The 25,178-nt window shown below is 45.3% G+C and overlaps 1 pseudogene; it reads left to right on the forward strand.

Annotated features, from left to right (window-relative positions):
• The window catches only part of LOC128574190 (seizure 6-like protein), a 160,124-nt pseudogene that overhangs the window by 96,151 nt on the left and 38,795 nt on the right, over positions 1–25,178 (forward strand).

A 25,178-nucleotide genomic window follows, 5' to 3' on the forward strand; every position in this document is an offset into this window, starting at 1 on the left:
TCTGTTGCCCAGGCTGGAGTGCAGTAGCACAGTCATAGCTCCCTGCAGCCTTCAACTCCTCGGCTCAAGGAATCCTCCTGCTTCAGCCTCCTTAGCAACTAGGTCTATAGGACTATAGGCATATGCCACAACACCTGGATAATTTTTCTGTTTTTTTTTTGTTTTTTGTTTTTTTTTTGTAGATACAGGATCTCCCTATGTTTCTCAGGCTGGTCTTGAATGCGTGGCCTCAAACAATCCTCCTGCTTTGGCCTTCTAAGGAATCCTATGTTCTTTTTTTCTTCTTCTTCTTTTTTTTTTTTTTGAGACAGAGTCTCACTATGTCACCCTCGGTAGAATGCTGTGGTGTCAGCAACCTCCAACTCTTGGGCTTAAGTGATTCTCCTGCCTCAGCCTCCCAAGTAGCTGGGACTACAGGCACTCACCACAACACCCATCTATTTATTTTATTTTATTTTTTATATTTTTTGCAGTTTTTGGCTGGGGCCGGGTTTGAACCTGCCACCTCCGGTATTATGGGGCCAACACCCTACTCCTTGGAGCCACAGACACCACCCAAAGCCCAGCTATTTTTTTTTGTTGTGGTTGCCATTGTTGTTTTTAGCTGGCCCGGGCTGGATCAAACCCACCACCCTGGGTGTATGTGGCTGGCACCCTACCCACTTAGCTGGCCTGGGCTGGATTCAAACCCGCCACCCTAGGTATACGTGGCTGGCACCCTACCCACTAAGCTATAGGTGCAGCCAGGAATTCTATATTCTTAAGCATTCCTTGAGGACATGGTCTTTTCTAACTATAGCAGTGACATTATTTACAGTTATGTATCATGACTTAATGACAAGGATGCATCCTGAGAAATGTGTCCTTAGGTGATTTTGTCATTGTGCAAACATTACAGAGCACATTCACACAACCTTCTATGGTATAACCTCCTCCGCACCTAGGCTATATCCCCTGTTACTCAGAGATCATAAGCCTGTATAGCATGAAACTGTACTGAATTTCCCAGGCAATTGGAATACAATGGCAAGTATTTCAGTATCTAAACCTAGAAAATGTACAATAAAAATAGGACACCATAATCTCATGGGACCAGTGTTTTATATGTGGTCTGTCATTGACTCAAACGTCATTATGTGGTGCATGACTGTATTTCACTAAACATCTGGAGTGGACATTCATATTATTTCTCACTTTCTACTCTTCAAAACAAGAGAGCAGTGAAAATGTTTATTGCTAAATCTTTGTGCAAATCTCCAGATCTCTTTCTAGGATAAATTTCCAGAACCCTAATTACTGGGTCAAAGTACTAAAATTATTTTCTAGACTTCTCACTGAAAGCTCTCCTGCAAGCACATCACAGTTTGCATTCTAACCAGTTGTGAATAAGAATAAGCTTTTACCATCTTCAACTTTTATTACTGCTTTTTACTTTGGCCAATTAGGTGGATGAAAGTGGAATGTAGTTTAGATTGACATTTCTTTTATTATTAGCGAAGCTGAATTTTTTTTAGTGCTTACTAAGTACTCAAAATATACTTCTTCTGGCTTGGTGCCTATGGCTCAAGAAGCTAAGGTGCCAGCCACATACACCTGAGCTGGTGGGTTCAAATCTAACCCGGGCCCGCCAAGCAACAATGACGGCTGCAACCAAGAAATAGCCAGGCGTTGTGGTGGGCGCCTATAGTCCCAGCTACTTGGGAGGCTGAGGCAGGAGAATCGCTTGAGCCCAGGAGTTGGAGGTTGCTGTGAGCTATGTGATGCCACCACACTCTCCAGGTCAACAGCTTGAGGCTCTGTCTCAAAAAAAAAAAAATATATATATATATATGTATATATGTACATATATATGTATATATGTACATGTATATATGTACATATATATATACATATATACATTTCTTCTGTTGTGAAATGCCTATTTACATCCTTGATTACCATTTTATAATTAAAACCAGGGCAAAGCTAGTGCCATGCAAAAGTCCTTAAGCGGCAGTCATTCCCTACCATGAAACACACACATTGAAGGTTCCAACTGTGGAGTGAGAGCCTCTGTAAAATAGGACGATTTCCTCCCAAGAGAACAAATTTCTTCCAAGCTTTCCTTTCCTTGCCCTGTTTTTCCCACCACAGGTCTCTGGTATTTCACTCTCGCTTAGGGTTAGGGGTAAGTGTCGGGAAAGAGCCAAACACTAACTTCCTCTGTCTCTGCTCTCCCTCTCACCCTCCCACCCCTACTTTCGCATCCAACCCCTTGTGGAGGGGCAGTGCACAATGCTACCATTGGCCGCGTCCTCTCCCCAAGTTACCCTGGAAATTCCAATGGGAGTCAGTTCTGCATGTGGACCATTGAAGCTCCGGAGGGACAGAAGCTGCACCTCCACTTTGAGAGGCTGTCGCTGCATGAGAAGGACAGGTAAGCCTCGAAAGGTCTGCACACAGCCCCTTTCCCTCCCGGAGTGTTAGATTGTAGCCAAGGGTTTGGAGTCCTGACATGGTGAAGCTTTGACTCATGGAATTCAAGAAAAGAAAAGGTAGGTGAATGACAAGGATCTCAGAGACCATCAGCTTCAATCTCTTCTTTTTACAGATAAGGAAACTACAGCATAGAGAGGGAAACAGACTTACCCCTGGCCACACAGCAGGGGGAGGCAAAACAAACCGGGCATCCAGGCCCCACATTGCCTGCCTCATTCTTTCTTTTGCACCACCTTTTATTATCATTATTATTGTTGTTGTTATTTCAGGTTCATTGAGGGCACAAAGAATTAGGTTACATTGATTGCATTTGTTAGGTAAAGACCCTCTTATAATTGTTTCTTGCCCCCAAGAGGCGTGCCATACACCCTAACCCCCAGCCCTCCTTCCCCTGCCCCCCACCCTGACTTGATTTGAGTTTTTCTCGCATGAGGCTAATGCACATCCTTTTCTGCAGTGGAATGAGGAAGGGGTGTTTACTGATCACCTGCTCTGTGCCCAGCCATGTGTTAGGTGCCGTGGGGAACAGCAGAGAATTAAAGAACATTGGTTCCTGGAATGATAGAAAGTCGAAATGGAAAAATTAGCCTAATACCCATAACACAACTCAAAAGAAGTTCCAAGGCAACATCTAAGCAAAAGCACGTCTGTAGCCTCTAAGTAATAGGCATAGAATCCAGAACCTTAAAACTTTAATATTGTAGGAACTTATTCTAGAATATTCTTTAAAAACGAGGGTCTCAGTTGCTTTCTTGGCTTGGGTTCCCTTGGAAGCAGACATAGTGATAAGAATGGGAAAGAAAGTGGTTGATCTGGGAGTTGAACTTTTTTTGAGTGACCCTTTTTGCCAAAGACTTCTGTTCTTTGAAAGAGGAGCCCTGGCATACAGCCCCCAAGCTATAACAGAGTCAGCTGAGATTAAAAGTCTGTGGGATGCCCCTCCCCACTCCTGGGACGGCCCCTGGCCTCCACGGCAGCTCCCTCCTTGTCTCAGCCACACTGGACACATGGCAAAATGAACAAACTTTGCTCCCACATTTATGCGTCTTACATTACAAATTCATCTGGGCAACATAAACCGTTTTTATGAGTCACGGTAAAAGGCTCAAAGGATTAAAACTGTGTGTTTATGACTCCATAAAAGAAAGTTATCTAATTTGTATACTGTTTTCTTCCTCACTTTTGTATAATTTCTTTAAAAATACCAGGACTAGCAAGCAGTCAAGTATCAAACGGTCTTAATAACCATAAAAATAAACATCCAACATTTTGTCGAATACATTTTATTTTTCAGTGCACTTTATTTTAAAATTTTTTCAAAGTGTATTTATAAAATAGGTCAGAAAGACGTAATCCTTCCTTTCATGCTGGGGAAATTGAGGCCCAAAGATGTTTTGAGACTTATGTAAACTCGGTTGATTGAGAGTTGGAGACTGGAAATCAGAGCTCCTGACTACTTCCCACACAGTGCTCTTAGGAATTGAGGATCATAGTTAGAGCCTTATAGGGATCAAATTCTTAATAAATGGGACTTAAACACCAGCTCTGTCCTGGATACTTTATATGCATGATCTCTCATCCCTGCATTCTGACATAAGTCTGATTGTACCCACTTTACAGATGAGAAAATAACAGATCGGAGAGGTAAATTTCTCTTGCTCGAAGTCATACAACTTAGAAGTTATACAGCTGGGACTCAAACCCAGGTCTTCCTGACTTTATATAAGCCACTGTTTCAGCAAAGATATTAGTTCATTAATCTCAACTTCTCAATGACTGATATTATAATAAACATCAATTTGATAGTTCATTAATTGGTTTATTACATCACACTTACCAATTTCCCTACAACCTCAGAATAAATCCATAGGGAGTCCAGGACAAGCATTTAATCCCACTCTGTAGAAGAAGAATCAGGTCCACCATGGTGACACAGGTCGTGTGGGCAAGCAAGAGGCAAAGTCATGTTTTGAATCCAGGAATGCGACTTTCCAAAGGAGGCAATCATAACACAGTTCTTTCTTTGCTGAGTCAGTGGCACAGGAAAATCTCTCAGAATTCATCATCTCCTTTTGTACCACCAGGATGATGGTCCACAGCGGGAGACCAACAAGTCAGCTCTTCTGTATGACTCCCTCCAAACCGAGACTGTCCCCTTTGAGGGCCTCCTGAGTGATGGCAACACCATCCGCATTGAGTTCACATCCAGCCAGGACCGGGCAGCATCCACCTTCAACATCCGATTTGAGGGTGAGGGTCCCTGGAGGGCCCTTCCTTCTCTTGGGCTGGGGGCCTGGTGAATGAGAAGCATTCGGTGGGGTGGGGGGGCTGGTGCTGGGTCCTGAGAGATAGAAATCTGGGCTCCTAAGGATGGGGAAGACCCAGTGGCCATAGGGATCCTTTGACTCCTGGTTCTATTAATAATTTCACCCACCATTTACTGGGTGCTTTTTATGTGCCTGGTGCCTTGTATACATTGTTTATTTGATCCCAACCACATTGAAATGTTAGGATTAGTATTATCTCGAGTTTTAGATGAGGAAACTGAGGGAACTTGGGCCACTTGCCCAACACCACCAGCAGACAAGAATGGCGCTAAGATTTCTTTCCAGCACTTACAGGGGTTCCTAATCTTTCACTTTACTTTCCCCAGTGGACCTCTTAGAGTCCAGCAACCTCTTCCTCCAAGAAGAACTAGCAAGGGCCTCTCCTGCTCCAGCCTCAGGGGGAGGCACTCTGGGTATTTCATGTACATTGGGGGAATTTCTGTTCTGGCTCCCCCAAGAAAAGTTGGCCATTATCACAGACAAATGTATGGTTTCTGGTGGCAGAAATCAGGACTCTGAAGTGGGAACCCCATGGGATATGAAAAGAAATTAAAACACAACTCTCTGCAGAGTAGAGAGCCAGAGAGTCTTATTCCCAGTTTAGATTTGAAAACAATTAGGCCCCAAGCAGGCAAGTGAATGGCCCAAGGGGTCTCATCAGGTCAGCTGGAACAAGGACACATGTTCTGGTACTTATATTCCTTGGGATTTTTCTAAACAACAAGAGGGGCCTCATCTCCTGGGATGCAGCACCCTGGGGTGTCCCCAACTCATCTGAGTGGATGTCTCCCTTTGTATTCCCACCCCAGCATTTGAGAAAGGCCACTGCTATGAGCCTTATATTCAGAATGGGAACTTCACCACATCGGACCCAACCTACAACATCGGGACCATAGCGGAGTTTGCCTGTGACCCTGGCCACTCCCTGGAGCAGGGCCCGGCCATCATAGAGTGCATCTATGTCCAGGACCCGTACTGGAATGACACAGAGCCCCTGTGCAGAGGTAAGCGGCTCTCTGCCCTCTTCCCAGGGACTCTACCCTTCAGATGGGAGGACTAAAGCCACAGCTCACAGGCATGTCCCCCATTTACATACCAATATTGGGATTAGAAACCTTTCCAGGGCTCACTACCCTTTGGATCAGGGCTGCTACCTGTCTTGAGAAAATTGCAAAATGGATAAACTTTAAAAGGTGCTCCTTCCTCCAAGGATGCTGCACATCTCGGACCCCTGCATGGACTTCAGCTCCTACATAACACCTCTTGCGCACACACTCGTGCAGTGCCAACCCACCCCACAACACTCGGCAGTCCTGAATCTCATTAATAGTGGTAATAATAATAGCTGTCAATTGGTGTGTAATAACTACACTACCGGCACTCTGCCAAGGGCTGTATGTGCACTATCTAATTTCATCCTCTCCACAATCTTATAAAGCAGATATCATTAGTCCCACTTACAGATGAAAGAACTGATGCTATGAAGTGACACGTCTAAGAACACATCGAGATCATTGGCAGAGACAAAAATGGAACTCAGGTCTCCCTGTTTTTAGAGATCTACGCTCTGGACAAGGTTGGCTGTGTAGGGGCCCTTACCTACACAGGCCCCCAGCGTCCCTCCCTGCCTGTTTCCCATATCCACTGAGCTACCTTGAGGCTGGATCTCTAGGTGGCACATGGAATAACAAAGGCTTCTCTTGCTCTTGGCAGCCACTGCCTGGATGGCAGTTGGCATAAAATCACAGCCTTGCCATGGTGAGGGATTGATCCCTATATTAAATGTGCTGGTTTAACAGAGTGGAATTTATTGGTACTTTGGCCTCTGCCACGTTCAGAACTTTCCAAAGCAGTAAATACAAAATGGAATTTAAAAAGCACCAGCCATGGCCACATCTCTGCTTCCAGTTCAGGGCCAGGAACTGTCACAGTAAAGTCATCTAAATTACTGAGCACTACCATGTGCCAGGCACCGTGCTGTACATTTCACATTCATGAACTCAACTGAGCTTCAAAATAACCCAATGAAGTCAGCAGTTACCCTAGTTTTATAGAGAAATGGAGCTCAGGCTCCAAGCCGTTACATGCCTTCTCCTAAAGCCTATTGGTGGCAGATACAAGACTGGCCTCCAGGCCCCCAGGCACCTGACTTGAGTAACTGTCTCTTGGCCACACTACTTGCCCTATGCAAAGGGCAGCTGGGGATTCAGTCCGACCTTTAGACTCTGCACTTGGTCCTGAAAGAGCTACAACACCCTTAGCCCAACTTTTACCAACCCTGATGTAAAGAGCAGGCAGGTGGCCAGCTCTCATTTAATTATTCATATACACATGCTGCCTGCCTGAGGTGAAAACACCTGTCCACGACCCACAGAGACCCATAGCTGTCTGACTGCACAGCCCACACTCTTAGCCACTTCACCATACAAACAAAATCTATCTGTCTTTTACAGCCATGTGTGGTGGGGAACTTTCTGCTGTGGCTGGGGTGGTGCTGTCCCCAAACTGGCCAGAGCCTTACGTGGAAGGTGAAGACTATATCTGGAAGATCCATGTGAGCGAAGAAAAACGGATCTTCTTAGCTATCCAGTTGTGAGTGTTTATCGTGGGTGACCTCCCCCCCACCCCACCCCTGCCAGTCCAGACACATTTAAGACATTGGGGAGGAAATTGCTCTTGTTTTATTTTTTCAACCGATGTTAATTAAGCATCTACAATGGGCCAGGGATTGTGTAAATAACTGGTGAGGCCAACGATAGCAGCAGATGCTGCTCTAGTCCCTATCTTTGAGGATCTCTCCCGTGGGATAAAGTGGGAGGATGTTTGAACTCTGCCCACTTGTTTGTAGAAAGTATACTGCGGGCCGTTCTCATGGGTGAGGGGACTCTATCCGCTCGGTGATGGATTTGTACCTATTGTTCGTATCCTTGGGGTCACAGCTTACCTCAGCAGGGTTAATGTGCATCCTTCAACCTTCTCTCTTGGCTCAGCTCCAAACCATCAGCTTACTTGCTAAACTTCTGTCCTTTAACTCTCCTTCAGGATGGGAGCCTCTGTGGAAAGCTGGCTCCAGTTGGCCATCTTGCTCCGTACCCCACCCCAGTTCCTATCTTTGAGAAATTCGGGGTCTGAGGAAACATATTAAATGAGTATGCACATATATAATTGCATACAGGAACTTTAACAAGAAATATAAGGAAAGCCTGGTGGTACTATGAGATTCTATGATGGGGATTTGAAATAAAGAGGACCATCAGAAAAGGCTTCCTAAAGCTTGGAACTAAAGGATGAGCTGGAGTGATGCATACCAAAGGAATGGTATGTGCAAAGGCCCTGTGGCAAGAGCAAACACGACATTTTCAAAAGCCCGAATGCCCAGTGAGGCCAGGAAGAGGGGATCACTATAACACATGCCCACTGTGCTACGGTAGTTTATTTTCCTATCTGTCTCCGTCAGTGAGACCAGTCAGGGTCTCATTTACTTGTTTGTAGGGTCTAACACAGAGCCTGATGCATAGTAGAGACTCAGGAAATGATTGCTGAATGAAAAACTGTTTAATGAATGGACAGTGTAGCTGTGTTTTCTGTTCTCAGAGGGAGTAACCATAAGATGCTTCATCCAGAATATTCCCCCGACCTCCCCAGGAGGATGACACTCACAGGAAGCAGGGAAGCACCTGCTCTGGGCCAGATAAAACAGTGATTGGTCTAAGCATTTATATCTTAGGTAATTCTCATGTGGAACCCTGCCTGGAAGGTAATTATCCCCATTGTCTGGATAAGACAGCTGAAGTGCAGGGAGAAGTCCCAGCTAGCGAGTAGCAAAGCTGAGATCTAAGTTTTGTGGCTTCTCAGCTGTGCTCTTTCCACTGCCCTGTGTGAGATGAGCATGAGAAGGGGACAAAGACAGATGGTGGTGTCTGGTGAGAGCAAAATAAAAAGACTCCCTGGCAGACCCAAGTGGCTGAGGGTGAGGGGGGATGCCAAAACCCAGCAGACTGGAAACAGAACTCAGGGCTGCCTGGCTCTGCAGAGGAGCCTTGCAAGAGAGAAGGGAACTACCTTCAAATTATTAGTGACTGGCGTTTTAGGTTGTTTCTTAGAGGCAGCACAAGTGTTCTCCAAGGTTGTCCCAAAAGCTTCTATTCCAGTGGAGTCAAAAACTTCCAGAGCTCCTTGTGGAAAAGGACCAGGCCAAGCTGAGAACAAACCTCTTCACCTCCCCGCTGTGTGGCTTTGGGCTTCCCTGTGGGCCTCTGTTTTTCTCATCTGTAACGGAGGTCTTGGAACGGCAGTGTTTTGTGGCCACAGGAAGCAGAGGGTGCATGCCTCTACCCCTGGCCTGAGTCACGTGCTCACCCTCTCTCCCCTGTTCCCTCCCTTCTGCCTTCTAGAGTCTGGAAGGAGATGCTCATTCATTCATTCATTCTAGACGTATTTTCTGAGTATCTGCTATGAGCCAAGCACAATTTTAAGTCCTGCAAAGTTCTCATAGGTGTGGTAAAATTTATTTTGGCAAAGCATGGAATGGTCTCTCTTAACTCTAGGGGGAAAAAGTGTCTGTGTACCTACTGTGTTCCAGCCCTAGGATGAGTGCCAGAGATACAACTAGAAGGAAAACAGAAAAGTCTCCACCTCCATATGCGGTGGGGGGTGTCCTCCTCCAGGTCGAGAAGATAGGAGGAGGATGGCAGCTGAGAGAGCTGGGGTGGAGTTAGGGGGGCTCCTGGGAAGAGATGATTTCTCCACCAGGATGAAAGAGAAGGTAGGCAGGTGAAAAGGGGAGCAGAGTGTCCCAAATGACAAAGACAGCCTCTTCAAAGAGAGGAAGTGAAAGAGTATGCCCCACCTCCGTGCATAAAGGAGGTTTAATATAGCTGGAGCATAGTGGTTGGGTAGGAGTTATAGAAGGAAAAGGTCAAAGAGAGGATCTGGGAGGAGTTTAGGTGAAACTTCAAGTAGAAAACTTCATTTAAAAGCTGTGCCTGCTGGAGGCTGCATCCTCTAGGAAGCCTCATGATAAATATAAATTTATAGTCCCAGCTTACGAATTCCCTCTCCCAGAAGTCACTGGGCAGCCACCTCAGTCTTCAGCCAAGAGAAGGTAAAATCAACTCCTGGGTGCTTGTTTTATCCTGCAGAGGTTGTCATCTGTCCCTGAACCCTGAGAAATTGTCTGTGATCCCCTCTCTTGCATGTAGCTCTGCTGTTCTCTTCTCACAGGGACAGTTTAGGGTGGTTTTGCTTAAATAAGACTGGCCTACGTCTCTCTTTGGTGCCAGAGATTGGGATGAGGACATAGGGAAATGGGGCTCCTGCTTTCATCACTTCTAGGCATCAAATATTCAATTAACCTCCACCTTCACCCCAGATTGGGTTTTATTCCCACCACTCACGCGAAGAGCTGGCTGATCTGGGAAACACAAGCAATTAAAGTTTCCCCAAATCCAGGCCACTGGCACCAGTACCAGAAGGAAGGAAGGGGACCCTTCCAGGGACAGACTTTCTCTCTTCTGATCATTTGTTTGGCGACATTAAATGTGAGCATTGACTGGCAGAGAGGATCCCCCAGCTCACCCTTTCCATGCCATCAACAGCCCTGGACCCAACACCAGCCTCTTCTGGCCTCAGATTCCTCCTCTGCATAATGACAGCTGCCATCCAGGGTAGGACAAACTCTAACCCTTACAGAGCCAGGCAAGTAACCTAAATACGGGAATTGGGGATGGTGTGAAATAGTATGGAGTGCAGGCCCTGTGATGACCCATCTAAATCATCTAAATTTGATGTTTTAAGGTAACACTCTTCCCCACGCCCCCAAAAATAAAACTGTCCACTGACTGGATTCAAGTTGAGAGCTGCCAGTTTGCAGCCCTTGCTCTAGGTAGTGATGATGGCCCTTTCTCATCATGGCAATGAAGAAATTTATATTATTGAGCATTTATTCTTGGTAAGGTCTTTACTAACATGAATTTCTAGTAAAAAATAAATTTCCTCACTTGTCTCCCATAGCAATCCTATAAGGTAGTTCCAGCCATTATATTCAACATATATTGACTTACTGCCTCACTGAGTCATGTGGATGTTTAAGTGGCATCTCAAACAAAATGTATCTGAAATCAAAACTCAGATTCTCCTTCCTGATACTTATTTTACTCCATCTGTCCCATCTCAGTAAGGAGTAATCCATTCTACCATCTGCTCAGGCAAAAAAAAAAAATTAAAATGTAATTGAAAGATTTTAAGTAACCCCTTGAAGTCCCTCTGGCCCTGTGGGATGCTGGTAAATGCTGAACAACTGGATTTCTCAGCAGGGGAGGAGGGGGTGGGCTACATCCTGATTTGTAATATTTGCCTATTTCCATGGTGTAAATATTCCCACCATAGCCGGTTTCAAAACACCAATGTAATGATAATAGGCTCAGCAAGTGCCTGGGCACTTAACAATCTGCCCTTACAAACCAGGATCAGCCGGCTCCAGCACATTCACTGTGAACGGAATTTTTTTCTTTCTCTCACATCCTGTATCTAAATCCTCGGTAAATACTGTTGAGTCTATTCAAAAACCGAAACATGCCCAGAGTCCAAGCGCTTCTGACACCTGCTCTGCTGCCTCCCGGGTCCAAGATACCCCCATCTCTTCCCAGGATTATTGCAACATCCTAGGTTTCCCTGTTCCCACATTTGTCCCCTTTGGACTATTTCTAATCTACCATTCTGAGTGATCCTGTAAAAAGATTCTGTTAAGTCAAATCACATCATGCTCTGCTCAAAACTCTACCATAGCTCCGCATTTTATTCAAAGTTAGAGCCAAAGTTCTTACAAAAGGCCATATGTAATCTGGCTCTCTCCCCTCCTCACTCTTTTCGTTTGACTACACTGACCTCAGGGACTTTGCACTGCTGTCTTCCCTCCACTGGGATGTTCTGCCCCAAATGTCTGAGTATCTCTTCATCTTCACATCTCCCATGCTTATTGCCACCTGGCACACTGCACATTGCTGTATCTGTTGAAATGTTTTAACTCCCACCTTCTCTACTTAGAATGTCACCTCCATGAGAACAGAAGGATTTTTTCCTGTTGTCTTCACTGCAGTAACCCCAGCACAGATGCTAATGCATGACTCATAGTAGAGGCTCAATAAATAAAAGCCAATGAAACAATGGTAACTTGTCATAGTCATACTGCCATAAAGTTTCAAAGCCAGAATTCAAGCCCAAATTCATGTCTAGTCGGCTACAATGTACAAGAAAGGGGAGAAAAGACAAATATAGGAAGGTCTTCTAGGGACATGGCCTCCATTTGTCAATAAACTTACATATATTATACAATAAGAAACCTAGTTGGTAAGAAATAACATTTTGGCTTTAAATTATCAGATAAAGTAATGTTGTGCCCAGATATCGAAATCCCCCAAAAAGACCACTAAGGAGCCGAGTCCGATGCAAAAGCAAAAAAGCCATTTTATTGCAAGCTCGAGCTTGGGCCCCCAGGGTATCCCTTACAATGGATCAGAGCCAGGAGCCCCAAGCTTTGGAGCAGGGGGTTTTTATGGTTCCACGCAGCGGGTGGGCGTGCACAGCTTGAAACAAAGGGGGCGCTTCTGGATTGGTCAGGTGGGGGGATCCCTGATTGGTGGGCAGTTGTCTCATGATTTGGGGGAATTGCCTGGGCTTGCCTGGAAAGTTAAACTTACTGAGTGAAATGGGGGGGAGGGAGAGCGAAACTCAACTCCTAAGATGGCGCTGGTCTGGTTCTTTCAGTAACAGTAGCCGGAAGACCATCGAGAGGTTTTATAGAGTTTTAATATCAAAGCATCCACCATCAAAGACCTCAGAATCAGAATATCTAGAGTGGGAGGACTTCAGAGGGCCCCAAGTCCAGTGATGTTCAAACATGCTAGGAGAGTTTGGGGACCAAGTAGGGTGAAGTATGGGGAGGCCATACTGTTTTTCTGAATAATCAGGGTACCAAATGCTAAGCCAACCTGAAAGCGGTGGTGTATCCACAGCCGGGGTCAGTATGGAGCCAGTGAAGAGGGCACTGCTCTCCCTCAGGCAACACTGTGCCCTCCCAAGGACAAAGCAACCAACACCGTCCCACCTGCGAACTTGCAGCAACATCAGAATTGATTCAGTTTCAGCTTCATCCACCATAGACATGTTGTGAGGGCTGTGACTATTGTCATTAAGCAAGTTCAATTCTATTCCACAAATGTTTTTGAGCACCTACTAGGTAGCAGGCATTGTGGGTGAACACTGGTGGGAAGCAAGTCAAATGGAGTCCTGCCCAGGGAGCCGCGTTGTAAGCGGACCTGGTGTGCGCGAGGGGAAATGCAGGGCCCTTGGGGGTGCAGAAGCAGGAAAAGCTTTCCTGGAAAAGTAATCTCTACATCAGAGGTTCTCAATTTTGCCCCAGGGGACACGCTCTGATATCTGAAGGCTTCTCTGGTTGTGACAGTTGGAGGGTGGACTGGAGGGTGCTCCTGGCATTTGGTGGGTAGAGGCCAGAGAGGTTGGTTACCCAGCATCCAGCAATGCACAGAGCAGCCCCCCACCTGAGAAAATGTCAATAGTGATGAAGGAGAGAAACCCTAATCTGTGCTGAGACCAGAAAAAGAGAGAGAAAGTGGGCCAAGATGGAGGGGAACGGTGCTGCAGCCAAAAGGAAGAGAATGTGCTGAGGTCCAGAGGCAGGAAAACAACAGCTCTCTTATTTGTCCATGACACTTAATATGTGCTTACACTTAAGACATCCCAGGCACTTACGTCCTAGGTATCCTCATAACAAGCAGATACAGTGGTTCTGTTATTATCTCCATTTTACAGATTAGTAAACTGGGGCTCAGGGAGCGGGAAGAGTGCTTATGATTGCACAGCCAAGAACTGGCAGGGCTCAAATTTGAACCCTGCTTGCCATGTCTCCATGGCCCTGCCTGTGTTTCTGGGGCTCAATGACTCATCAATAAAATAGGACATCCGGGGGGTTAGTGGGATGGAGGAGGGCCTCAAAGGCCGCATTAGGGAATCTGGGCTTTCCCAAACTGGGCAGCAGGGAAAAGGTCTTAAGCACTAAAAGGTCAAAGCACTTAAAGCTTTGCAAAAGGGAGCCGAGTCCTCTGGTCACCAGCCCAAGGCTTGCTCTGACAAGCTCTGGCACACACTTGGCAGAGTGGCATCTGGGCTTGGCACCTCCTCCCTCCCACAGAGGGAGTGAAAATAGCATCTCACCAGCCAGGGTTATGTGAGGCCCAAGAGCTGCTGGGTTTAATTTATCTTGCTTGGTTTCCACTGACAGTTTTAGTAAACCAACTTGGGTTTGATAGTAAAAATAATTCCGTCCTCCGGGCCCCTCAGCACTCCTAAGTGTTTGCAATTGTTATTTATCACATCAACAAGGGGGAAGGAGTTTGCTCGGCAGACTGAACTGGGTAGGTGGCCCGTAGTGGGCGCTGGGCAAGGTTTGCTGAGTCATGAATGAGGACATGAGCCACGTGGGCCAGGCAAAAGGGGACCTTTTTTCCCTCCTCGTCTGCTAGCAGTCTGTTGATGCTGTGGGCATAAAGACAGTTCTCACTAGTCACCCTTTAAGAGCCTACTATGCGTTAGGCCCTAAGCTGCATAGTTTATGTCCATGAGCAAAAAAGAATGTGAATATTATTATGTAGAGATAATAATTACATAAATTAGAGCTAATGTGAGTAGAGATAATTACAGAAGGGTAATTACTCAAATTAGAGATAATGTATGCAAAGCACATCGCATGGTATCTGGCACATAGTTGGTGCTTCATAAATGGAAACTATGATTATCAGGAATCCTCCGACAAGGCAGATATTATCAACATCACTTTATGGATTGGATGATGATAGCACAGAGAGGTTAAGTGGCTCTCTCAGGTCGCATAGCTAAGAAAGGTTGAGCATACGCCATAGCCTCCACTTTCACTGACCTGCACAGGCTTCTACAGGGCGAAGTGGGGGATCAGCTGTACCTCTTAGCAATAATGCAGAGAGGCTACCAGGCCTGCAGGAGCTCAAAGTTCACATAGGGAAGAAGAGGCATGAGCAGACAACCTGGAAAAATGAAAGCAAATGGCTATGGCTTGGAGGATGGGCTGGGGAGGTAGAGGTGCACTGATTTATCTCTGCGTGGAAATGTCACAGAGAGGGTGACATCCAGGCAGAATTTTGAAGAAAGTCAGTTGGCCAAGCTATAATGGGGGTGGGGGGTGTCATGCGAGAAGGATCAGGGCCGTGAAGACTATCACTGTTAGGCGTGGGATGGATGCTCCGAATTGAAGCAGTAAGAACTGTGCACCTTGGGCTGGGCACGGTAGCTCACACCTGTAATTCCAGCACTCTGGGAGGCCAAGGCGGGAGGTCACTTGAAGTCATGAGTTTTAGACCAGCACGAGCAAAAAGAAACCCTGTCACCACTAAAAATAGAAAAATTAGCCAGGTGTTGTGTAGAGTGTCTGTAGTCCCAGCTACTCAGGAGGCCTGAGGCAGGAGGATGTCTTGGCAGGAGTTTGAGGTTGCTGTGAGCTAGGTTAATGCCACAGCACTCTAGGCAGGACAACAGAGAGACTCTGTCTCAAAAAAAAAAAATACAGGAAACAAAACAAAGCAGATCTATCTGCCTTGCATTGCTTATGTGCAGGGTTGGCGGCGAGAAGGACGGTATAATGTTGCAATGAGCCAGGAAGCCCCAGGCTTAACTTCCTTCACACCAAAAATGCCTTCCTGACCTCCCACAGACTTCCCAGCTCCATCAGGAATCTGTCTGTTACCCTCAAAACACAACTGAACATAATAAGCCTTTTAAATCCTTATGAGATCTCGATCGCTCTCTCTCTCTCCCCTGCCTCCCCGGAAAATAAATTATGGGCAAGAAAATAAGAAAACTAAGGAATTATTTGTGAAGGTATCACAGAATAGAAAAGCTTGGAGAGGCCCAGAGAGGAAAAATAACTTACCAAGCACCCAACAGCAAGAGTTAGGACCCAAAAAACAACCTGTACATGGCTGCAAAAGCTCAGCCCAAGGGCCCCAACCTTGAAAATGCTGTGTGGCAAAAAAGACATAAAAAATTCTAGTGTCGAAAAGACTAAATTTAAATTCTTATCCTGCTGTTCACCAGCTCTGTGGCTGTGGGCAGATTACTGATGGTGGTAATACTGCCTCACGATGGAATATTTTGCTCACTTTGTCACATAGAAAGTGCTCAATAAATACCTATCAAACACAAGAGAGTGAGTGTGTAAGTTAATTATATAACAAAATTAAATAACATTAAAAAACTAAAATAGCATAAATATCATAAGGCTTCTGGCACAAAACAGACAGATAATCATCAGCTAAAACTATTTTAACCCCTACCACATTTCAGACTGTATGCTACAAGTTTGGTGTACATGATCTCATTGGTTAGAAATCAAAGCCTACCATTCATTGAGTATTTACGATATGCCAGGGACTGAGTGCTTTACCTGTATTAACTCACTTAACTCTCTAGTGTGACATTAGTACCCTGTATAATACCCCGTGTATAATCTCAGTGTGACTATCCCTTTTTACAGATGAGGAGATGGAAGTTGAGAGACATAAAATTGATTGTCCAATATCAACAGAGCTAGGAACTGGCAAGGCCAAAGCCAGTGTCATAGCCACACCATAAATGGTAGTGAGGTTCTCTACAAGGGGAAAATTCCTCGCCTCATTTTACAGAAGAAATTGAGGCTCAGAGAGGTGCCCCTTCACATTCCTGAGCATCTACTGCAGACACTCAGAGGTCTGACAATTAAGTTTGCAAACTCATCCTAGAAAAAACGCTTCACACTTCACTGCTGAATATCACTCTGGTCACCTTTGAGGTACTCCCCTTGGGAAACTATGCACTGACTCAAGTGCCTAGTCCACCCTTCAAAGCAATTTTGGAACTCTTTTTCTGGAATGAGCATCAGAGTTGTCATCATATGATACACAAAATACCCAACGATAATAATGACTGCCACTCAGCAAGACACCACCATATACCAACACAAACACAGCTCTGACACCCTGATAGACCAAAGTTATGAGACCTTACCTAATTGTCTGTACAGTGCTGCCCAGACAAGTGCATGGTGGCAAGTTCTCGAACTTAATTGTCAGACCTCCTATGATGATGACAGCTTTGATGGTCATGCCGGAAAAAGAGTTCCAAAAATGCTTTTAAGGGTGCTTGAGTCAGTGCTCAGCTTCTCAAGGGGAGTAACTCAAAGGTGACTGGAGGGATATTCAGCAGAGAGGTATGGTAGCACTTTTTCTGGAATGAGTTTGCAACCTTAATTGTCAGACCTCATACATACGTCTCTAAAGAGTTTCAACCAAGCTCCAGCTCACCTTCCTTGGCTTTAATGCAGAGCCTAGTCTCAACATCACTCTCTGTTTATGGGCCCCTGTACAGATCTCTAGCTAGAAATAAAAGGACGGAATAACAAACCCCAGTAACCATACGATTGATAGCCGCAGAGTATTTCTCTTTGGCTGCTGCCAACCTGTTCTGTGCTAAGTTAATTCCAAGCCCTAAAACTTAAGTGCCTTCTGCAGAGGCACTTCAGTTCTTCAAACAGAGATATAGGTGCTTTGGGCTGCAAGAATTCCACCTGAGAGCCAGGCAAGGAGAAGGGGGATTCAAGAGTTGAGGCAATATTGGTCCCAGGAGAAAGGATTTCTAGCTATCAGCAGAAATCATGGGAGAAATGACCATGATAAAAATAAAGCTAGTTGATAGGCAGTTCCCACCAGCTGGTGGGACTGCAAACTAGTACAACCTTTCTGGAAGGAAGTATGGAGAAACCTCAAAGCACTCAACCTAGACCTCCCATTCGATCCTGCAATCCCATTACTGGGCATCTACCCAGAAGGAAAGAAATCCTTTTATCATAAGGACACTTGTACTAGACTGTTTATTGCAGCTCAATTTACAATCGCCAAAATGTGGAAACAGCCTAAATGCCCACCAACCCAGGAATGGATTAACAAGCTGTGGTATATGTATACCATGGAATACTATTCAGCCATTAAAAAAATGGAGACTTTACATCCTTCGTATTAACCTGGATGGAAGTGGAAGACATTATTCTTAGTAAAGCATCACAAGAATGGAGAAGCATGAATCCTATGTACTCAATCTTGATATGAGGACAATTAATGACAATTAAGGTCATGGGGGGGAAGCAGAATGAGGGATGAAGGGAGGGGGGTGGGGCCTTAGTGTGTGTCACACTTTATGGGGGCAAGACATGATTGCAAGAGGGACTTTACCTAACAATTGTAATCAGTGTAACTGGCTTATTGTACCCTCAATGAATCCCCAACAATAAAAAAACAAAAAAAAAAAAAAATGAAGCTAGTTGAACCCAGGTTTTCCAGCCCATTAGAAGAGAGAGACAGGATTTCCCCAGAGCCAAAATTTGTAAGGAAAGGAACAGCAAAGTTGGTAGGAACCCAAATTCTGTCATGGTGCTGATGAGAAAACTGAGTCCCAGAGATGGGAAGAGACTGCTACAGGACCACTCTATCAGTCAGCTTTTGCTGTGTAACAAACCACCCCAAACACAATGGCATAAAACAGCAAGTGTGTATAATTGCTCATGTGTCTACAGGTCAGCACAGTTCTTCCGCTGTCAGCTGGGCTCACACAGGGGTCTGTGGGTAGTCAGTTCTGCTTATCTTGGTTGGCCTTTCTCATGCACTTAGGGGTGAGTTGTCTGTTGGATGTCTAGATGGACTGGGATGGCTCCCCTCTGCTCCTCATGTCTCTCATCCTCCAATTGCTAGCTTGGACTTGTTCCCACGGTGACAGGACAGGATTTCAGGAGAATGAAGGGAAGCATTCATGGTTTCTTGAGCCTACATGAGGAAATAGCAGAGCATTATGTCTGCTATATTATATCACTGGTCACAAAGCAAGGGCCAGCTCAGATGTATGGTGTGAATACAGAGAAGGACCAAGCTTTGAGACTATTTTGGCCTTTGAGATACTACAACTCCAAAAGAATGGCAATTAGAAATCAGGTCTTCTAGTTCCAGTTCCAAGCTCCAAATGAAATCATGTTCAATGATCCTGTGAGATGGACATAATGGTGCCCATTTTACAGATGAGGAAACTGAGCCTCAGAGAGATGAAGGAACTTGTCTACTATCCCAAAGCTAGGAAGAATAAGAGATAAGACCTGTACCTAGGGCTTGGTGCCTTAGCATATAGAAAGATCAGAAAATATTTCTTCCTCCACACAATGCTTTTGACATATGGGAGACACTCTGGAAAGATTCTGAGTTTTCTCAGGGAGAGGAAACAGCCTTTGCCAACAGTAGGAAGTCTTGGGTTCAAGTCCCAAACCTTTTACCTAATGGCTGTGTGACCTTGGGTAAGTCACATTACTTCTCTGAAACTCAGTTTTTTGTCTTCCTAATGAAAATAATAGTGACACTCATCTCTTAAGAATTTTTGAGAGGATGAAACAAAGCCATTAATAGAAGCACTCAGTAAGGGCCTGATACACACACTCCACAATTTACTTGACAGCTGTAATGACGATGATGACGATGATTAATCCCTTCCGTGGCCCATGAGCTCCATTATGCCATTACACACATACACACACACAAGGGTTGATTCCTCTGAGCTTGTGGTGTAAGTGGGACTGTAGGAATGATTCTTACACAGGTGCTATCCAGGTAGCCCACCTGATGGATTACCTGCCCCTTCCCTACAGTTTGTAGGAGATCATGGTGGTAACTTGTAAACACAAACACTGGAGATAGGTCCTTCACCACACACACCTGTCTTCCTCCTCACCACCCTCTTCTCAGCTTTGATGATTACAAGAGCAGCTGTGGCAGGGGACCATCCCCTGTCTGAGGTGGGATATTGCCTTACTGAGGTACACCTACAAGTTCAAGACATTTGGATGCAATTAGCCCTGACATCTTGGGGAGCCACAACTGCTTGTTTTATGAATCTCTGACATACACTGTGCTCGTGTGCCTACTAACCAACAAGTGTTTATTGCAGGCCCACCACATGGCTAATATTTCATTCAATTATCAGAGGTCTGGAGATAAGAATAACTCACACAGATTACTGTTGTGCCAAAATACTAATGTGCCCTTCTCCAAGCCACACTCTGTTCTGAGCACATTACCTCTTGCAACATATTTAATTCTCAAAACAACCCAGGAGATTCACACTACCATAGAACTTCTGTAAGTTGACCACCCAAGGGACTGTAACAAACTGGTCAACATACAGAGGTGGTCAGCATGTTCCACTGAGTACATGTAGTGCATGTCCAGTCTATTAAAATCTATCCACTTATAGAGGTGGTCAATGTAGAGAGGTAGTCAACTATGGAGCTTCTACTGTATTTGTTTCCCATGTTACAGATGAGGAAAATGATTGTCCAATGGGGGAAATGCTTAACTGTTGGACACAGATTCAGACCTGGCTGTCTAATATTGAGACCATGTCCCTTGTCTCCCCTCAATCCTCGTTCACAAAATAGAACTGACTGATCCTGAGGGCAGCCTCTCTTGAGAGTTCTGAGCAGGTGAGCAGGTAAGCAGCATGCTCAGACCCAGGGTGAAACAGAGCCACACTCAAGAAGGCAGAGGGTGGGGCGGAGGTGTAGGGAGCCAGGCAGGAGGCTGAGGGACTGTGGCTGAGGCCGGGGCTGTGGTCTTGTGACAGTCAAAGCCCAGGGAAGACCCTAGAAGCCCCTTGGGGGGCTCCCAGGGAGAACTCATGACAAGCCCTCCAGGTTTCCAAGGGTTTGTTTTTTCCTAGCGGAGTTCCCACCCCAGGTGGGAGCAGATCCCCAGGTGGGGTTTATTGGAGTGTCTTGGCTGCTCAGATGAGCTGCACCAAGGCCGAGCCTTCAGGACACAGGTCCCAACAAGGATGTGGAAGGACTAGAAACAACAGCAGCTGTTGGCATCTGCTAGAAAAAGCCCTCTAATATCTTCCTCCAGCAATTCAGAGCCCTGGGCCCACCTCCCTCTGCACACATGCACGTGTGTGTGGGCACATGCAGAGATACCAGGTACACGCCACACATCACACTCACAGATATACCACACACACCACTCTGACATCCCACACTACACATACACACATCTCACGCACAAACCACACCACACACACAGAGACATATGTCACACACACATCACACCACCATACACCACACACAGCATACAAACAAACACACCTCTACATGCAAATCCAACCTCCCCCATTGACAATGCTTCCTCGAGGTTAGCTCTGAGAGGGTTGGCCCAGGGATGTGGAAAAGAGAAACAGCCTGAGCAGCCAGAGGCGTGCCCAGATGAAAGGCACGCCCTCTTTTTCCTTTGGGAATAAGAGGAAAATAGGTTGAAGCGGGGAGAAAGGTGGACAAAAGAAGGAAAGGGGAAAGGCAGTGGGAAACATCGTCTCTCTGAAACTGGGACTGAGACCAGGTTCCCTCCAGGCTGCAACTTTGAGCATAAGTCTCTTGGTCCTGGCTGCCCAGCGGAGACTCCTCCAAGGGCCTGAGTCTCCAAGGGCCTGACTGGTTTGAAAGCAGGTTTTAAACATCCCCAGAGATTCTGATCCACAGCCAGTGCTGAGAACCACTGGGAAGGGGGTGAATACTTGGAAAAGAGGAAGGAAAGTATAAGGAAGGAAACTAAAAAACTGTTGATTTTTTATGTTTTCCTTTAGGGAACCAAAGAAATTGGTTTTCTATGCCCTCCCTGCAGCTGACATGGTTTCTTGTCCTTTCTGCCATTTTATCAAATTTAATTGAAACCAAATTAGCACTGGGCCAAAGGGCCCCTTGGCAATTCCATGGTGCCGAGAAGTGCCTGGTGCCACCTGTGTGGCATCATGAAGGGGCAAGGGGCCTTGGTGTCTGGACTTCACTCCTCTGTAAAATGGGATTAATAACATTTTCTCTGACCACCTCACTGTGGGGTTGAGGGAATCAGATGAGAGAATGGATACATAGAAACTCTAAACAGGTTTTTCTTTTTCAAGGAAAAAACTATCAACGTAATTGTATTGTACCCACAACTGCATTTATAGGTTTTGGTTCTCTTGTCCTCCTTTTTTATATCCTAGGGTTCATTTAATCATTATCTCTACTGTCCCATGGAGATCCTAGCTTTAGTGCAAAGTAGTGTTTTCTTAGAAAAAGTCATTTAAGTCCTTGAGCCTCAGATTCCTCATCTGGGAAATGGAGATAAACTCACTTTAATCTGTTCATTTAAATGACATTTATTTCACCTGTGCCAAGCCCTGTGCAGGGTCCAAAGATTGGGGTGAAGAGCATGTATCTTCAGAGAGCCAACACAGACAGGTGGAGTTTGGTGATTTTGTTACTCATGTTCTGTCTTCCAACAACATGCGTCTGGATTCTGGCTGTCCTGTTTGACTAGCTGTTTGAGCTTGAGCATGCTTCTTTGCCTCTCAGTGCCTCAGTTTGCTTGTCTGTGAAATGGGCGTGAACACCTCTTATTTATAATGTTAGTCCGAGAATAAGATGAGATGGTACGGGTAAAGTGCTTAAACAGGTCTTGACCTAGGGAGAGTCTTAGGAAAACCTTGGCTAATTATTAGATAGCTTTAAACACAGGCTGGAGCACAGAGCACAGAGGAAAACCTTGCAGAATTAGTTAGATGTCCAGCAGAGAAGAGAGGGCAGGGCTTTCTAGGTAGAAGGATCTGCATGGACTAAGGCACAGAACATGGAGGCAGGTCTAGGGGGCCCCAGGGGTCTGCTGTACTGGACGTTTGAGACAGCAAAGGATGGGTTAGGACCCAGCTGCAGACCTCCTGGAAGGAAACAGACTTTATTTTGTGGGCTAAAGTGTTGCTATTTCCCTGGACCCGATCTGTTACCAGCTACTTCTCTTTTGTTGTTGTTCTTCCTAAAATCCCCATGTAAATTGGCTCTCCTTTTTCACTTGGCTTACTCTAAGCAAATAATGCCCATGAAATTAGAATTTGATGTGCAAAACCTTACATTTAAATGTTTTTCTAATTCTCATTTAAATGAATGTGTAAGCGTTAGACATTTTAAAATATGTTTGTCTGCCTAAAATGATCTTGTGACTATCACTAGAGGAAGCCTTTATTTATCTTTTTTTAGACAGAGTCTCACTCTGTCGTCCAGGCTAGAGTGCTGTGGCGTCAGCCTACATAACAGAACCTCCTAGGTTCAGGTGATCCTCCTGCCTCAGCCTCCCCAGTAGCTGTGACGACAGGCACCCTGCTAATTTTTTTATTTTTAGTAAAGATGGGTCTCCCTCTTGCTGAGGCTGAGCTCAAATGCCTGACCTCAAGTGATCCTTCCTCTTTGGCTTGCCAGAGAGCTAAAATTATAGGCTCAGACACTGTGTCTGGCGAGGAAGACTTTTAAAGGCAAGATTTCTAAGCAAGGGTCAAATGTTTGTTTGGAAAGAAATAAAGAAAAGTAAGATAGTTTGCTCATCATTTTTCTCCACCCTCTGTAAAATTTGACTCCTGCTCAATAGTTACAGACTTCACCTACTACCATCTCCTCACATCCTGATGGTTTGGACTTGGAGTAAGGCTGGGATCACCTGCTTGGGGGCGGGGAGGGCAAGGCCCGATACTGCGCTTAGGCATACACTGCCCTCTGCTGGTGAGGAGAAGAATTACCTCACCGAAGAAGAGTGCTGACATGCGTCAAATTCTAATTTGCATTCTATTCTCACCTTTTCCACTCTCTAGACCCCAGTGAAAACAATAATGAGAGTCCTTTAGGCTGTTTTTATCCTTTTTGAAGAGGTAATACATTCACATGATTCAAAATGCAAAGGTACAAAAGGGTCTACTGTGAAAATTGTTTTCCACCTTTCCCCAGGAAACAGCCCCCTGGTGGGCTCCCCTGCCTAGAGGAGACCACTGCAATTTCTTTCTTATGTATCTATCTCCAACTCTTTCTAATATTTCAAAAACCGTTACAGAAATCTCTTATCTACCAAAATAAAGCCACCCAGCCTGAGTAACAAGTTTAACACTGATTTCATTGCAGACTCTGCTCTACATGATCAATAATAACAAAAAAAAATGAAATAAATGTGTTACCGAGAAATGTACAATGTTTAAGAGACAAGATGATTTTTTTTTGTTTGTTTGTTTTTATCATTGCAGTTTGGCCAGGGTTGGGTTTGAACTCACCACCCTCACTATACGGGGCCAGCACCCTACTCACTGAGCCACAGGCACTACCAGAGACAAGATGGGTTTAAAACAGGGAGTCTGGAACACAAAATGATGGCCAGATAGGACGACTCAGTTCTAGAATTCTTTAGCACTGGGTGGTAACAAAGAAATGGTAACTGTTTGAGGTGATAGAATTGATTGTTGCACTTTGTATCCACGTATCAAAATACCGCTTTGTACCCCATAAGTATGTACAATTATTACATTTCGATTAAAAATATAAATATTTTTTTAAATTAAAAATTAGAAAAAGAAACAAAGAGTTGTACAGAGAATAATTATTACCTTGGCAGGGAAAAAAAGAGTTGGAAATAACAGGCAAAATCAAATATATGTTAGCAGTGACGTCGTAAGAACACAGGCACACCAGGATTGGGGAGGCAATAAATGTGGCGTTCTCACCCATATTTGGTTGGTTTTATTTGCAGTTTTTTGTCATATTTTCTAATGTAGGACTGAACCTAGGCAGGCTTCTTGGAGACATGCTTCTGTGGCTTTCACAGGACTTCGTAGAAAGTGATGGCTCAGACCTAAGGCCTGAGTCTTGGGTTTGATTCTTATGTGACCCTGGATGAGTGGTTTCTCCTGGTCAAGCCTCAGGTTTTTTATATGTGAAGTGGAGATAATCATAAATCTTAGTTTATGGAACTGTTTGAATGCTTAATACTTAGTAGGCAGCACTGTTGTTATTCAAAAGAAAGAGATGGGTTCCAGGAAATACTTTCTCAGACATCTGATGAGATCAGAGTTTTTACTGGCCGGAGAAAAGCAGGAGATGAAAGAGGCAGCCAGCTGGGGAAGAACTGGGTAGCACGCCCGCTACTGGCTACTCAGGCCTTCCAAGGGGCTGTGGGGTGTGCCCAGAGCAAGACCCACATGGGGGAGGAGAGGAGGCTGGAGCCCAGCTGGACAAGGCAGTGGGCTGGCCCTGGACTGTCCTCTCAGGCATGCAGGGATGTCAGGTGGTATCAGACTTGACCCTGCTGGTCTTCCTAAGAGCTGAGGGCATGAGCACCAGGAGCTCTGGAGACAGGCAGGCAGAAATCCTGTGGGATAGGCGACAGGGCTGAGGTTTCCAACTTACCCCTCAAGAGT

This window comes from Nycticebus coucang, chromosome 21 (genome assembly GCF_027406575.1).
Source record: "Nycticebus coucang isolate mNycCou1 chromosome 21, mNycCou1.pri, whole genome shotgun sequence".
NCBI classification, from domain to species: domain Eukaryota; kingdom Metazoa; phylum Chordata; class Mammalia; order Primates; family Lorisidae; genus Nycticebus; species Nycticebus coucang.